The following is a 15,861-nucleotide window of genomic DNA, read 5'->3' as shown; positions in this document are numbered from 1 at the left end:
AGTCTGCTAATGCAGCTGGGTTAGTCGCCTGTGCTCCCTCGTCCCAACCATTTTCGGTACTTTCACTTGGTACCTTCGGAACGTATTCCATATTGTTGTGCATTTTGGTTTCTTAAGGTTATATCTCGCCGAGGGAGGGAAAATTCAAGACATCAACTGCTGTTCAAGACGCTAGATCGTGCATTAGACCAGGATTGGAGTGTCCAAATAATCAGCGTTGCGGTGAAACCTTAAGATCACTGAGAGTCGAGCACGAATAGGGTCTTGAAATGCTAACTGAAACTTTACTGCGGCTTTCTATCTGCTCATATTCCTCTAAGTAGCCTTTGAAATGCATCAAGAAACTATTCGAAACAACGTTTTTCTTTTTTTCTTTTTTTTCTGGTTTAATCATGGGGATATTGAGTGATTAGGATATAATAAAACTGTGTTATAGATGAGGATGAATTCATTTCTTCAAAGAGACGGAATTCACCACCACCTTATCGTGGTGAGACCTAAACCTTGGATAAACTTCATTCCCACCTTTGAACATGATGGTCAATATTGGAAAGCCCGTATCATCATCATCAATATCATCATCATGTTAAAAAGTCCGTATCAATATCATCATCATGTTGAAAAGTCTTCAGACACAGGGCAGCAATATCCAAACATTACTCAAGCATGGAATGCGACACCTGAGAAGTATGCTACACATGAGACTTCACAGTTCCCTTCATTTCTCCAGAACGATCCTTCTGAATCTTCATGACGGAGGTACACAAGCGTTTGATTGAGCTGGGGATCTGATATCCAAAATCATGTCTGAGAGCGATACCACCCAAAGTTCATCCGCGGCGTGAAGTACCCCGTCCAACCGTGCACTTTCCGCAACTGCAAGGTCCCGCTTCACATCACGGTTTCCAAAGGATGTGACTCCTCGTAATGGCTTTCTGTACACAAATGGCACATCCCCATTCCCTCTGTTCTGCACGAAACAGTGCCACGCAACCTCGGCACCCAAATGGACCAAAACAATAATCGTCCACACACAGCTCCAGGTACAATTAGACCAAGGCAGGAACCTTCGACTAGCCACTCACAATCACTAAGAGGGAGAACACAAATCCAATAACCGAACACTGAGCTGAAAAGTCTCGGGGAATGAGAGAACAACAACGGAAGCAGCTACGAGACTGCTGCGATAACATGCAATGGGTTTATGGGGCAATGGCATATACCTTGACATCGCAGAAGTACGCAGCAAATGGACACCGATCAGTGATCCACACCCTGCTATTCAATTAACAACCGTAATTCACACATTCAGCTTCGTTAGCGGAGAAAATCTAAACTTACAGTCATGAAGCTATAAGACGCAAGCTATCTACATCGTATACAACCCCCCCACTCCCCCCCCCCCCCCCCCCCCGACGGATTGTACTAATCTACCCTGCCTCAGTCGATCACGGAACAGACAATTGCGCCGCGTTGTTCCTGCCATTAGACAAATTCGCGGAAGATCTAGACAGAGATCCTTGCCGTCTTCCGTGGCGGCGACGAATCCATGACCGGTGTCATCTGCGCAACTAAATGATCGCTGGTGCACAGAGAATTATAGATTAACTCGATGACTCAAGCCGCCGCGAAATAGAAAGCGATGAATCCGCGAGACATTTCTCGCATTGCCGCAGTTCCATCCCACGGCGGCCCATTTTGCGGGGGTATCGTTTCCAGTGTTTGGCTATAATCATATAAGGTGTGAGTTTTAATTTCATTGTTGTTGTAGAAATGGTCACAATATTTGACTATTGTATGAACAAAAAGTGAGTAATGTCTAGCTTTTTTGAACAAAATATGAAATGCTTGATGATTGTTTTTTACTTCTTCTCATCATTTTGATCCAATTAAATGCAATTAATTTTTATTTGACTAAGTAGGGTGGTATCAATGACATAGATCTTGAAGAAAGAAATCTTTAGTACACTCTTATGTCACTTAAAAGAACTAAAAAGTCATTCAAAGATGATATAGTATTAAATTAGAATAGCTATTACCAAAGACAAGAAGACTAGAATGTCTTGAAATAAGATTAAGGATTAGAAAGGTGTTGATAAGAGTGAAGGAAGCTTCACTCTTGCCTTCATATATATTCTTAACCAAGAGTTATGTAGTAATGTCCTATAGGACCTCTAAAACGTGTTGACTTTGTAAAACACATATCTTAACTTATAAGGCAAGTTTTTTATATATGCACAACATGTTTAGCTTCTTCCACAAGCTATCAATACATGATTAACTTGTTGAATAATTTTTTAACCTATCAATTAACTACAAACACATGTAAATTCAAAGCAATATCTATAAAGCTTCTAAAAAGCTATTCTAAAAAATATTATGAAATAAATCTATTTTTTTATCTACTTTTACTTAATCATATATATAAATACTAGAATAAGTATAAATGTCTGTGACATTATCTCCATCTTTTTTCATAGACAAGTTCTACAAAGAACAGTCATCATCTTTTATAGATCTTACAATTCTTCATCTTGACTTTGATGGATGTTGTTGATAGAAGGCCATAACTTTTTTTGTTGCATTTACAAAATTCTTTGTTAGCTCTCATGTACATTTACTAATATTATATCCATATCAATGAATAAGATATTCTAATCTATTTTGGCATTGCCTTGAATCTAAGACTTTCTTTTACCTCAAACTCTTAATTATTATCTAATTTTATAAGAAGAGGTGGCATTTGTCTTCTTCTTCAGATATTCATTGTTCTATATGGCTCAAGAAGAGACATATGGAATATGGGATGGATCTTTATAGAATTTGATATAATTGATAAGCTACAAGATTGACTTGTTTACAAATAAAAAAAGATTCAAGTCTATAATAGTCCAACTTATCATAAGAACAAGTAGTCTTGATATTATGACAAAATAGCCATATCTTGTCACCTACATTGAATTATAATTGTTCTTTACGATATGTATATACATTGATCTTTTGTTATTTTTGAACTTCCTTTAACTAAGTAAAATAGGACTAGACTATCTACCATGGGAGGTTGTATGATGGATCCTACCTGGTCCACTAATCTAATCCCAATTCTAGAAACTTCCATGGTTCTAATTATCTATATAATTATCTTATCTATACCATGTTATAGTTAATCTCCCTCCACTAATACAAAACGTCCTCATTTCACTTCTGGTGGTATCTTCAAATTGTCTCTTAGTAATGGGTGTGGTTTTGTGTAGGTTCTTACGTTGCATTGTGAATGGGATAACCTTTCCAAAGAACTTTGTACTTGAGTTGTGGATGTCCATTACCACGATAAGGATAGCGATGCTCTAAAACACTACCCACTTCATTTTCTTGTTGGTCATCAATTACAACTAGTGGTGGTGGTAGTTGGTATCAATCCGGAAAGCACTTTGGTTAAGTATGAAATTCGTTCAATTTCAAAATATGAAAGATTAAATGGACTTAAATATGTGGTGGAAGCTCGAGGGAATATGCAACATCAAAAATCACTACAGAAATACAAAAAGATCTAAGCCACTGAGGTACTCATTTACAAATTTGGGTTGATGTAGCAAGAGGCACATTGGCATTGGAAAGTAATACCTAATTATCCTCTCTAAAGATCTTGTATTGCTGATGGTTATCCACATATTACTTCTCTCGATTCTATACAATAAAGAAGCAATGCCATGCCTCTTGTAAGCTGTTGTATAAATTCCTCCATTATTGGATTCTTGGTATGGATAGAACAATGGAGAGTTGTTGGCGTAATTAGATGTTGATCGATATTAAGAAAAAATAGTGAATGATTGGTACTTACTTAAATACTATTATTATAAGAAAATTCTAAAGGCGTCAAGTATTCATCTCAATCATTATGATGAATTGCCACAAATGCATGTAGCATATTTTTGAAGATTTGATTTACACACTTTGTTTGTCCATCTATTTGGGAATAGAAGGCTATAGATATGGAAAGTCATGTACTTCGTAGCTTGAATAATGTTTGCAAAAAAATTCCTATGAAACGTGGAACTCAATCTGAAATGATGATATGAGATAATCCATAGTGACAAAAGATGGTATCAAAGAAGATTCGTGTAAGTATTGGGGCATTAATATTTGAGTGCATTGCAACCAAATGAAGTTGCTTCAAGAGTCAATTTACGAAGACAGCAACCAAGGTATGATTATGAGGCGTCTATGGTACATACGTAATGAAATCCATAGTCACCTACTCCCAACATGTTCTAGGTAGCAAAATTAGCTACAATAGTCTAGAAGACGCTGCGATACATGCTTTGTTACATTGACATGACTCATAAAAGCATATAAAGGTTCAAACATCTTAATCCAACTTATCCAAAACCATGTCCTTGATATCTATTCTAGAGTCTTTTCTTGTCCTAGATGTCTAGATATTAGGATATCATGTCCTTCCTAAATTATGCGCATCCAAAGTTTATCATTGCTGGATATATAAATTCGCTTCTTGAAATAGAACAAGCCATCACTAAAAGTGTAATCTTGATATTGTATATTGTTTACTTTCAACTAATTGCTAATTATCTTGAAATAAATATCTTGATACATAACTTCCTTCTATTTTGCCTCTTTTGTTAAAACTGAAATGATATTACTAATGGTAGTAATTTATGCCTTATCTTTTTATTTGTCCTTCAATTTTGGTCTTTGCAATAAGTTGTCTAGCACAGTATGTTGTTGCCCTTGTTTGTACTCAAGCTGGATATCAAAAAGCTGTAACTGTTCTTCTCAACAATGATGCTATAATTTCATATTTTCTAGATGCAAATCATATAGCAAGGATCGATGGTCAGTCCAAACAACCATTGGCTTCCCTAATAGATAGTGTCGCTACACCTTTGTGGCATGTACAATTGCTAATTGCTCTTGATTACTTACAAAGTAATTGTACTTTATCCTTATGAGTTTGTATGATTCATATGCCACAAGTTGAAGGGCCCTACTAAAGTCTTATTAAAAGTCCGCTCCAATAGCAAAGTCAAAAGAATCAATATCAAGCATACAAAGGAGATTAAGATCATACGACTATAATATTAAAGCAGTAATGAATGTCTTCTTTAATTTATCAAAAGTATTTTGCTGCTTCATTTTTCATTCAAATGAGGCACCTTTTTCCAATAGGCTTATTAATGAAGTAGTGATGTAAGCAAATTGCCAAACAAAATGGCAATAGTATCTAACAAGGCTTAAAAATGAGCGAACTTCATTAACATCCTTGGGGGTTGGCCAATCTTCTACTACTTTTATCTTATCTTATTCCATATGCATGCCTTTGGATGATACTACATGCTCCAAAAAGGTGACTTCTGACTTCTAAAGTTCACATTTTTATTACTTGCAATAGAAACGACTATCTTGCAGTCAGGGTAGTACCTCTCATAGGTGTTGTTCATGCTTTTTAAAGATTTTATTATATAAAAAGTTATCATCAATGAAGATGACTATATATTTGTCCAAAAGGTCTCAAAACAATCTATTCATGTGATCTATGAAAGAGGTTGGAGCATTGGTGAGGCCAAAGGGTAAAACCAGCCATTCAAAATGTCCATAGTACGTACAAAATTTTGTCTTTTCTACATCCTCTCTTCCAATAGGTATTTACCAATAATCGCTTTAAAGATCCAATTTACTAAAGATGGTCGCATCTTGAAGTTGGTCAAAAAAATCATCCATGCATGAAAGTGGATATGTATTTTTAACAGTTTGTTTATTGAAACCTTGATAGTCAATGCAAAGGCAAAATCCACCATCTTTCTTAGGTGCAAAGAGTACAAGTATTCTCTATGGTAATGTGCTTTCTTGAATGAGGCCTTTCTCCAAGAGTTTATTCAATATCTTTTGCAGTTCTTGAAGTTCTTTTGGTGTTAGGTAATAAATTGGTCAGGTTAGTGGTTTGGATGCAAGCAATACTTTTATTTGAAAGGGAGCACATCGATTAAGAGGTATGCCACTAGGTAGGTCAATTAGAAAAATATCTTTATATTCTTGTATAAGTTGCTCTACCCATTTTATTTTCTTGGTTGTCTTTTCTACCACTGACGTAAGATTTGGAACCACCATATGTATTGGTTGCTCATGTTGTAGTTGCTTCTTCATAAAGGTTGTTCCTACAAGTAAATCTTTACTTACAAATTATCTTTCTTCTACATTTAGTATAGAGGTGCGAAGAGTCACCTTGTGTCTTCCATCTTTAAAAGAGATTGTCCTTGATATCCAATCAACTTATTTATTTTCTATTTCTAGCCATGACAAACCAAGGATAATATCATACTTTAGCTTTGTCACCTTGAATTTTTCTCTTAAGATGTAAGTATCTGTCAATCTAAGAATTTTTTCTTCACACGTCTCACTCAATATGTTCTCTTGATCATCTACAAGGTATATACTTCTTCCCTTTATTTCCTTGGTTTTAATTACAAATTGAGTGGCAATTTCAGTTGAAATTTAATTTTTTGTAGGATCGCAATTTATAAGCACTTGACATGGTTGTCCTTTTAGTAGTTCCATTAGATGCATCAGTCAACTCTTTTTATAGTTGTCCAAGGCTTTGCCATTTGTCTCTGAGAGACAATGGCTATCTCCAATACTAGCCTTCGACGCCTTTATTGAGGAACCCCGTTTTCTTGCTTTGACTCATTATTGACTTGGTGAGTTTTGAGACTATAAACTCACCTTGTGTGAGTCATCAAATTAACTCACTTATTATTTTAGGATAAAAATATGTATTTAGAATGCTTTAAAATATAATATATAGTGAGTAGTATAAAAATCCTTTGAGAAATAGAAAATTAGAATGTTAGTAGTGGAGATGGAGTCTTAGTAAGTCTTGGAGGCAATTATCTTCATTGATTTAGTATTTTTATTAAGAATTATTTATTAAGACCATTATTTATATTGGTCTTCTATTTATATGTATTATTTATAAAAACTATAAATGTTAGTAGTTAGAAGAAGCATGAGAAAGAACCTCATGTCATTTTAGTTATTGATATAAAAAATAAGATTTATAGTGGATTTAAATTGATATTTATTATTAAAAAAATCAAGAAGGTAGGAAAATATAGCCTTACATGGATATTAGCATTATAGAAATAATATAGGAATTTTTAAAATTTATTTATAATTTATTTATAATTTTTTAGGAATTTTTAGAGCAATGTTTAAAATCTTGATAAAAATGAGTTTTACCACTTCAAAAGCCATTGTGAAGAAAGAGAGTAAGATTTGAAGGCCATATTCAATTCCTAAGCTGATTGGGTGTTTTTAAATACCATAATGAAGTCAAAAATACAAAAGAATGAGTTTTAATAGTAGAAAATAGGAGGACCAGCAGCTAGTCTAGTCCTTGTAAGAAGGAAGGTGTATAAGTCCCATATGGATTGTATCACCTTGGGTATAGGTAGGAAGATAAGACTAAGGCCTGAAGGCCTCTTTAGACCACCGATATACACTACATGTGAGCCTTGGTGAGGCTCAAACCCTTGAACTATAAACAAGTTATCTTTGAGATAAAACATTTTCACTTAATTTTTATTTATTTATTTGTTATTTTTAAACCTTCATAACTTACTCATAGTAATTCAGATTTACATGTTTTTTACATCATTGGAAAGCTCTAAAAATTAACTTCATAAAAATGTACTTTTTTATTTTTATTTTTTATTGGGCAAAAACTCCGTGAACAGACTGTGACCGAATTTTGGAATGTGTATTTGCTTGTATATATTTCTTTCACTTGTTTGTGTTGTTTCTTCTTTTGTTCTTCTTCATTGCATCTTCCACTTCACACTATCCATTACAAGCAACTCTTAATTGAGTCTATCTTGTAATTTGGATAGAGGAATAAAATTTACACTCATATCTTGTCTTGTTGGAACTTACACTTTGATATTTTAGACAGCCTTCGATTTGATGGCATGGCTTCCAAAAATAGAAAAATATTTTTTTATGTACTAATATTTGTCATCTTTGTAATGTCAATGATCCTTGTAGGGCATCAATTTATATTAGAATTGGTTTTTGTGCCGTAATATTAGATAGCAGCATAGGACTTCATACTATAGGTCATACTCTACGATTTTGGAAATCTATAGTATCAACCTTATCTACATTCCAAATTGCCTCTTTGAATGTTTGTAGATTCTTTAGCTTTACTTCTTGCTAGACTCCAAGTTTCAAATCTTGTAGGAATCAATCCATCATCTTTGCCTCCAAAACATTGTCAATTTTGAAATATAAGGACTTGAATCTAGAAACATAATCTTGTACCGATCTAGCTTCAGTAAGATTTGCCAACTAATTGTATGCTATCTTCTCCACATTGATAGATTAAAATTGATTCCTAAACTTAGTCTCAAACTCCTCCTAGTCACAAAATCTACATTGAGTTCCATAATTTTGAATTTGATTTTGCTACCAAATAACTACCGCATCTCTCAAATAATTGGCTGTATAAATGATTCTTTCAGTGGTATTTGCCCAGATAATTGGAACTATTGTTGCATGTTGAAGAGCCATTGACATACATCTTCTTGTCTAAAGTATGTTCCAGACTTACTCAATTTCAACCTAGCAGATGTCGACTCTCTTGTCCTCAAGGCTTCTATTTATCCATGCAAAGAAGCTATCTGGCCTAAGAGGTGTTATATTTGTGACTCCATCTGGGATTACTTTGCCATATCTCCCATATTATAATTTTTTCACTGGACTCCACTATTATAATGCCTTTTCACCTCCGGATTGACTTTTTAAGATTAGCTTGTAATAGCTACAACATAGTATCCAGTATAACCACAACAACTAACTTTAGACTAAATAATGATTATTGACATACTACCAAATATAAATAGTCTAACACTTGCTCTAATAATAATGAATCATGACTAGGCTATCTCAAAAATCGAAGATCCTTATAATCCACAACAATATAAAGCCTCCCAACAAAATAGAACAAAACAAATGAGAACAAAATTGAATGAAATTAAACAAAATAAGAGATTGTAGAATGGATAGAAATTGATTTTTGTAGGACATTGGTTAGATATTGGTAAAATTAATGAATTATCTATAGGGCAATCAATTCAAAAGATAGGATAGATGATTTAGTCAAAAAAAGTGGTTAAGTGAGAAATTTTGGTTGAAATCTCTGTTGTGGAGTAAGTATAAATTGGTTGAAGAAGAAGTAAAGAGGACCAGACTATGATAGTCATGAGCCAAGATAAGCTTGGTGCTACCTCTTGTTTTTATTTTCTTTATAGAAGAAGGATAATGGATAGATTTTAAATAATGTGAAGTAAAATTTTTTAATCAAAGAAAGATTTGTTTTATATGATGTCAAATAAAAAATTAAATTTATTATATATTAAATTATAAGTAGAGAATTGAAGAGTCAAGAATTGAAGATATTTATAAAATATGGATATGAATAGGAAAATTATAATACATTGATTATGAAAAGTTGAGAGTATTCCACAAAAAGAAGTCTATGGAGTCTAGAATTGTGTCAAGCAAATTACTCTAAATGACAATTAGTTTTGGAGAATTCCAGTGATTGGATTATAAAATATTTTATGCAGTCTTTTAAGATAGTGTAGAATTACATATTATTGTTATAATTTTAGAGAAGAGAAGAGATAGTGAATACATAAGATGGAATTATCAATTACAATATTTTATTTGTTAAAAGAGCAATTGATAAAATGAAAAAGATATTGTAGCATTCTTAGATGTTTTTAGCAGATCATAAGATAATTATCTACCTTATCCTAGTGTTTAGACTCATGTAAATAATCTATACTCATGTTCAAACTCTCCTTTACAGATTTATTCTGGGAAGGTATTTGAAGAATAAATAAAACAAAAATCATAGACATAAAAGATAAAATTGAGCAAACAGAAACAAAATAGAACAAATCTGATTAGAAAGATGCAGAATCAAACTTTACTAAGAAAAAGGATTCAAAGCCATACCTGACCAAATGCCCCAAAAGGCCCTAGTCAGTCCTATTTATACCTTATCCTATCACCCTAGACTTTCTAGAATGTTCTTAGGTGGTAGGCCCTACCTAAATAACCACCTTAATTTTTTTTAGAATGTTCTATGGTAGACTCTATCTACATAACTATTCTAAATTCTTTTTAGAATATTCTATGATAGATCCTATTTGATTTACTAAGCTAACTCCAATTCTATAAACTTCTATTATTCTAATTATTTATATAATTATCTTATCTATACCTTGTTATACTGAGCCTTCATTGTTATATATAGCTTTGATAAAAAATTTACCTAATCTTTTGCCATAGAATAATCAACTTTTGAAAAGTCAAAAGTATCAAGTTGTAGATAATAACCATAATTGGCAAAAAAAATATTTATTGAGTAGAAAAATGTACCAAATTATTATATGCAAACTCTGCCAATGGCAAAAAAGTTTTTTAATCTTCTTGATGATAATTGATGATATATCTGAAATTCTACTCAAGAACTTGATTCACCTATTCTGTTTGCCTATTAGTTTGAGGATAGAAAGCTAAAGAGAGTTTCATATCCACTTTTAGAATCTTAAAAAGAATTCTTCAAAATCTTGATAGAAATTGATTTTTCATATCCAATATAATATCTTTAAGTAATCTTTGATAGTAATAGATGTTATTAAGAAAAAGTTTAGTTGTTTCTTTACTTATGATATCTTGATAAAATGATCTACTATCTCAAATATAGAATCATACAAACCTAAGACTAAAAGATCTATAATAAAATCTATAGAAATGAAAGACCATGATTTTTCTAGAATAGGTAATGGCTGAAGAAGTCTATAAGGTCAATGATGAGGAATTTTGGATCTTTACATGAATTTACAAAGTCTTTGACTGCTTTTCACATTTGTGGCCACCAAAAATCTCTCAACATTAGCTCTAGAGTCTTGTTGTATCTAAAATATTCAACATTTGGAAAGTCATGACAAGCTTAAAAAAACACGTAATTAAGCCTTACCTTATAGGATGTATGATTATTTTTCAAAATAAAATAGGTTTATTTTTAGACTCAAATTTAAAAATATTATAAGATTTAAAAGATGTATTCTTGATATCATGTACAAGAAGATCATAGGACATACTTGATTTAATTTTCTTAACAAAAATTGAATCAATAGTTAATATTGATCTTATTTCTCAAAGATGAAAATGCTCCAGCTTCAAGAAAATTATTCTTTGTTAATCAAAAGATACATCTCTTTCTTTTGGTGTAAGATGAAAACATCTAAAAAAGAAGTTTGATATATCTTGTTATTTTTTAAAGTAGATAAGTGATCTTGAAATCAAATCTTAATGTAGACATGTTCTACCAAGCTTAGCAATGATTCAAAACACCTACTGATATGAAGTATTCAAGATTCTTGTGATCTGTACATATGATGACTAGACTTAAGGTGCCTTTAAATAATGATGCCATTCTTGAAATGAATCCACAATTACATAGAACTCTTTGCTATGGAAATGAATAAAAAACTAATAATTAATCTTGGCTACTAAAAATATCCAAAAATAAAAAGCTACTAGATAGAATTTGTCATCTACTCTCATTTGTGATAATATTGCACTTGAAAAAAAGTTTGTTCCATCTATAATAGTTTGGACTTTCTTCAGATCTATCATTAGTCTTTTGTTGCAAATGATGTATCCTGAGAAATCAACTTGAATAGTATAGAATATATATTTTTTTAACTTAGCATATAATTTTGGTCTCTAAGTTTTTATGACATATGACAAACATGAAATTCATGCTCTTCTATATTCTAAGAATAGATTAAGATGTCATCTAAATAATAAATAATAAAATTATTAAGAAATTCATAAAAGATATCATTCATTAGATATTAAAAAGCACTTAGTGCATTGGTGAATTCAAAAGATAGGACATTATATTTGAAATATCCATACTTAGTTCAAAACACTTTTTTTTATTCATTTTTTTAAAAAAAATATACTAGATTATAAGCTCTCCATAGATCTATTTTTGTTCAGATCTTTGTTTAATTCAATTGATCAAAAATTCTTGAAAACAATAATAGAAGATACTTATTTTTTATTGATAATCTTATTAAGTCCTCAATAGTCTATGTACATTTGTGGAAATCCATCTTTTTTCTTCACAAATAAGTTAGGAGCTTATGCTAGAGATTTTGAATGGAATATGAAGTTTTTAGCTAAGTTTTCATCAATATACTCTATTAATGCATCCAATTCATTTTGTAATAAGCTGTAGATTAGTCCAAATAGTAGTTGAGCTCTTTCTTGCAGATCAATTAAACAATTATAAGATTCAAAAACGTCCTAAAAATCTCAATATTAGCCAAGAATATTACTTGACATCTTTTCATCATAAAAAATAGGCATAGCATATATAACAAATGATGATCTTTTTTTTGTAACATACATGAAAGCTTTTACTCCTACTAGTAAGTATTTGGATATATTAGACTTATGTATGCTATTTGACTAATAAGATTTTAGATTAAAATATCAAAAAAACTAAGATTACAAAAAATCCAATCTAGTTAATAATTTTATTTTTTTAATCATAATATTTCTTAAAAAATTAAATTAAAGAAAAATCTTATCACATTAAATATTATTATAATATTAATAACTTAAATTAATACACCTAAATAAATAATCCTATGAATAATATTTCCAAAAGCTAATAAATGACTATCTATGACTTCTATATGTATGGATTTATTTTTCTTGATTAAAGGTATTTGTTGTATTTTGATAAAATCTTTGTCTGTAAACGAGGTTGAGGCTCTTAAATCTAATAATGCAAAGACTTTGTGATTTTTAGATCATAAACATACATCTATTGTAAAAAATGTGAAGGATTTGAAGAGAGAATAGGACCTTTACTTAGTGTTGCATATAATTTTAGCTGCACAATCCCTATAGTAGCTAGAGAAATTCATTTTTTGACACATTGTCTTCTTTGGTAATCATGCTCCTCATTTTGTAATTATGTTGTTTCTTTCAATAATGTTGAGAAATGTGTTTAATTTCTTTAGAATATAAGCGGAAACCTTTTTGGTGATGTTAAGTCTTTTCTTGCTTCATGAAGGATTTAAAATATATTGTATCAATTTGTATTGATTTTGGCCTTGATAAATTAGTTTTGAAAAACTTAAGAGGTACCATTGTTGTGATGCACTTAATTTAAGTGCATTAAAGATATTTAGAGGATAATTAATTTTACTTATAAGAAGAGAGGAAAAATATAGTATTAATATATTTAAAATTTTGAATAGAATTTAGAATATGAAGTTGTTATCTTGGATGGATTATTTGAGCTTGAAGGTATTGCTTTTAGGATAAATATCCGACTCTATAGTACTTCAAGATGGATATTAGAAGAAGATTAGAAATAGAAATTTTTGGCATTAAGGATTTTAATTTTGAAGGGGAGGAAGAGAAATTGGGGTCAAAAGAGGTAGAAAGGAGAGGTCAATGGAATTTTGGAAGAGAGAGACAAGATTCAAGTTTGGTTTGGGATTTTGAAGGCCACTTATAAAAAAATTATCTTTTTATTTTGAAATTTTGAAGAAAGTTAGATCATATTGTTAGCTTTTCAATAAGCTATAGCATGCAAGAAATGGAGCTATGAAAAGGGAGAACCATGCGAATTTATAAAGAGAGGATTGCTAGGATTTTCGGGCAATGAGATTCAAGACTAGTTCAAGGTTTCTTATTATATTATTTGAATTTTTGTTTTTTTATTTTGAAATATTTTTAAAAAATTAGATCTTCTTATTAGCTTTTCAACAAGATACTTTACATAAGAAGAAGAGTTGTGATGAGGGAGATTCATATGAATTTGTTGGACAGGATTTGTTGGAATTTCTGAGTGGCAAAATTCAAGACTAGTTTGGAACTTTCTATGCCATTTATTGGATTTTTTTTATTATTATTATTCTGAGAATTTGAAAGAAACTAGTGCATTGTTAGCTTTCCAGCAAAGTCTTAGCATGCAAGAATAGGAGTTGTGACAAAGGAGATCTAAGCTAATTTGTAGATGGGAGTTTTGAGGTAGTTGCTGCAATAAGAAATTTTTTTCTTCTTTGGTTTGGCTTTCATTTTCTTAAGATTTTATTTATGGAATTTAATAATTTGAAGTTGTAACTTGAATTAAACTCAATAAGCTAAAATTTTCTTAAATTAGATTAGTAATAAACTATAGATATTTTAATAAGATGAGACTTGGAATTAAGATTTGAATTAAGGATTGCGTATATCTTGGCACAAAAAAGAAATTATTCTAAATTTTGTACTTAATCTTTGGCTATCTTTTTATATTTGACTTCATTTGGACAATATTGTGTTTCTTACAACCCACTTGCAATCAAGGATCATATGTTCTCTCAAGGAGGCTCTCCTTTTTGACATCGTCATTACTTGGCTTATTCTTCTCTAATCAAGTCTTTATTTTTGACACCTTTCAAATAATTAATTATTGCATGTAATGGCTTGAACAATAAATTATTTCAAAGATTTTTCGTTTTACATTGTGATAATAAATCTTTGATGTTATCCTTCAATTTATATTAAAATTGATTGATAAAGGCTTTTTCATTCCAATCCACATCGCAAATAAAGTTTTAAAATTTAGCAAGCATACATGGTGGCTAATGGTAAATCTTGTTGTAAAGATAAGAGCTTCATCTCTGCTATTTATTTTCAATCACTTTCTTCAAATATGGCCGTAAACACTTTTAAGAATGAATTCAAATCATGTAGGAATTGTGAATCATTTTCCATCAAAGGCACAAACAAAGAGAGATTACTTCTACATAGAAGTGCACCTATAAATCCATCTCGAGTTAATCCATAAGGATATTTGAAGAGATGAAATCTTAGATGGAGCTTGATTTGTTGTAAAAATCCTCAAAATTTTGATCTTATTCCATCAAAATTCTCGAGCATACTAATCCTTATCTCTATTGTATTTGTAGAAGCAAAATTTCCTGGATTTGGTTGTCAGATTGATCTACTTACTTCTTTCACTATACAACTTCTTGATATAGACTCTGAACTTCTTTCATAAGTGTAGGAATAGCACTCTATAATTCACATTGAAAATAAGTGAGATTTTAATTCTTGGAGAATTAACAAGTGCGTAAAGATTTGCAATAGTTGCAAATCTATTCTCACTTTAGTTGAGAGTAGCATCTATAATCTTACCTTAGGTAAATAACTCAAATGAATTTAAAAAGTTAAATGAGAGAAAAATAATCTGCAACATTTAATATTAAATGAAAATTTTGACAAAGAGGATTAATCTATCCTCTTTAAGGAAAAAATCAGTGTTAAAAAATAAGATTATTTATTTAAAAGTAGGTAGTCTACAACCTTCAAAATATAATAATAGAAGTGAGATGATTCACTCTTTTCTAAAAAATAGAAAAAATAGAAAGTTAGCACTCTTGTCAAATTGCCAAGGATATGAATCTCAAAAAAAGTAATCCTCAATATACTCTTGTGTCATTCAAAAGAACTAGAAAATCACTCAAAGATGATATAGCATTAAACTAGAATAGCTATTGCCAAAGACAAGAAGACTAGAAAGTCTTGAAACAAGACTAAGGACTAAAAAGGCATTGACAAGAGTGAAGAAGGCTTCACTCTTGCCTCCATATATACTCTTAATTAGGAGCTATGAGGCAATGTCCTATACAACCTCCAAAACGTGTTGACTTTATAAGACATGAATCTTAACTTATAAGGCAAGTTTTTTATATGTGTGTA

At 31.1% G+C, this 15,861-nt stretch overlaps 1 long non-coding RNA gene across 2 annotated transcripts; it reads left to right on the top strand.

Moving 5' to 3' along the window:
• The first annotated feature begins 983 nt into the window (after positions 1–983).
• On the top strand, positions 984–2,198 carry LOC141045284 (uncharacterized). Of its 2 annotated transcripts, none has more exons than XR_012217306.2 (2): positions 984–1,741; positions 1,942–2,198. It is a non-coding gene; the product is annotated as an uncharacterized LOC141045284 (long non-coding RNA). The 2 variants fall into 2 exon arrangements; XR_012217307.2 differs by having other exon boundaries at positions 1,923–2,198.
• The last annotated feature ends 13,663 nt before the right edge of the window (positions 2,199–15,861 follow it).

Source organism: Physcomitrium patens, chromosome 4 (assembly GCF_059467195.1).
Source record: "Physcomitrium patens ecotype Gransden chromosome 4, ASM5946719v1, whole genome shotgun sequence".
NCBI classification, from domain to species: domain Eukaryota; kingdom Viridiplantae; phylum Streptophyta; class Bryopsida; order Funariales; family Funariaceae; genus Physcomitrium; species Physcomitrium patens.
This window is presented reverse-complemented; position numbering and strand designations above follow the sequence as displayed.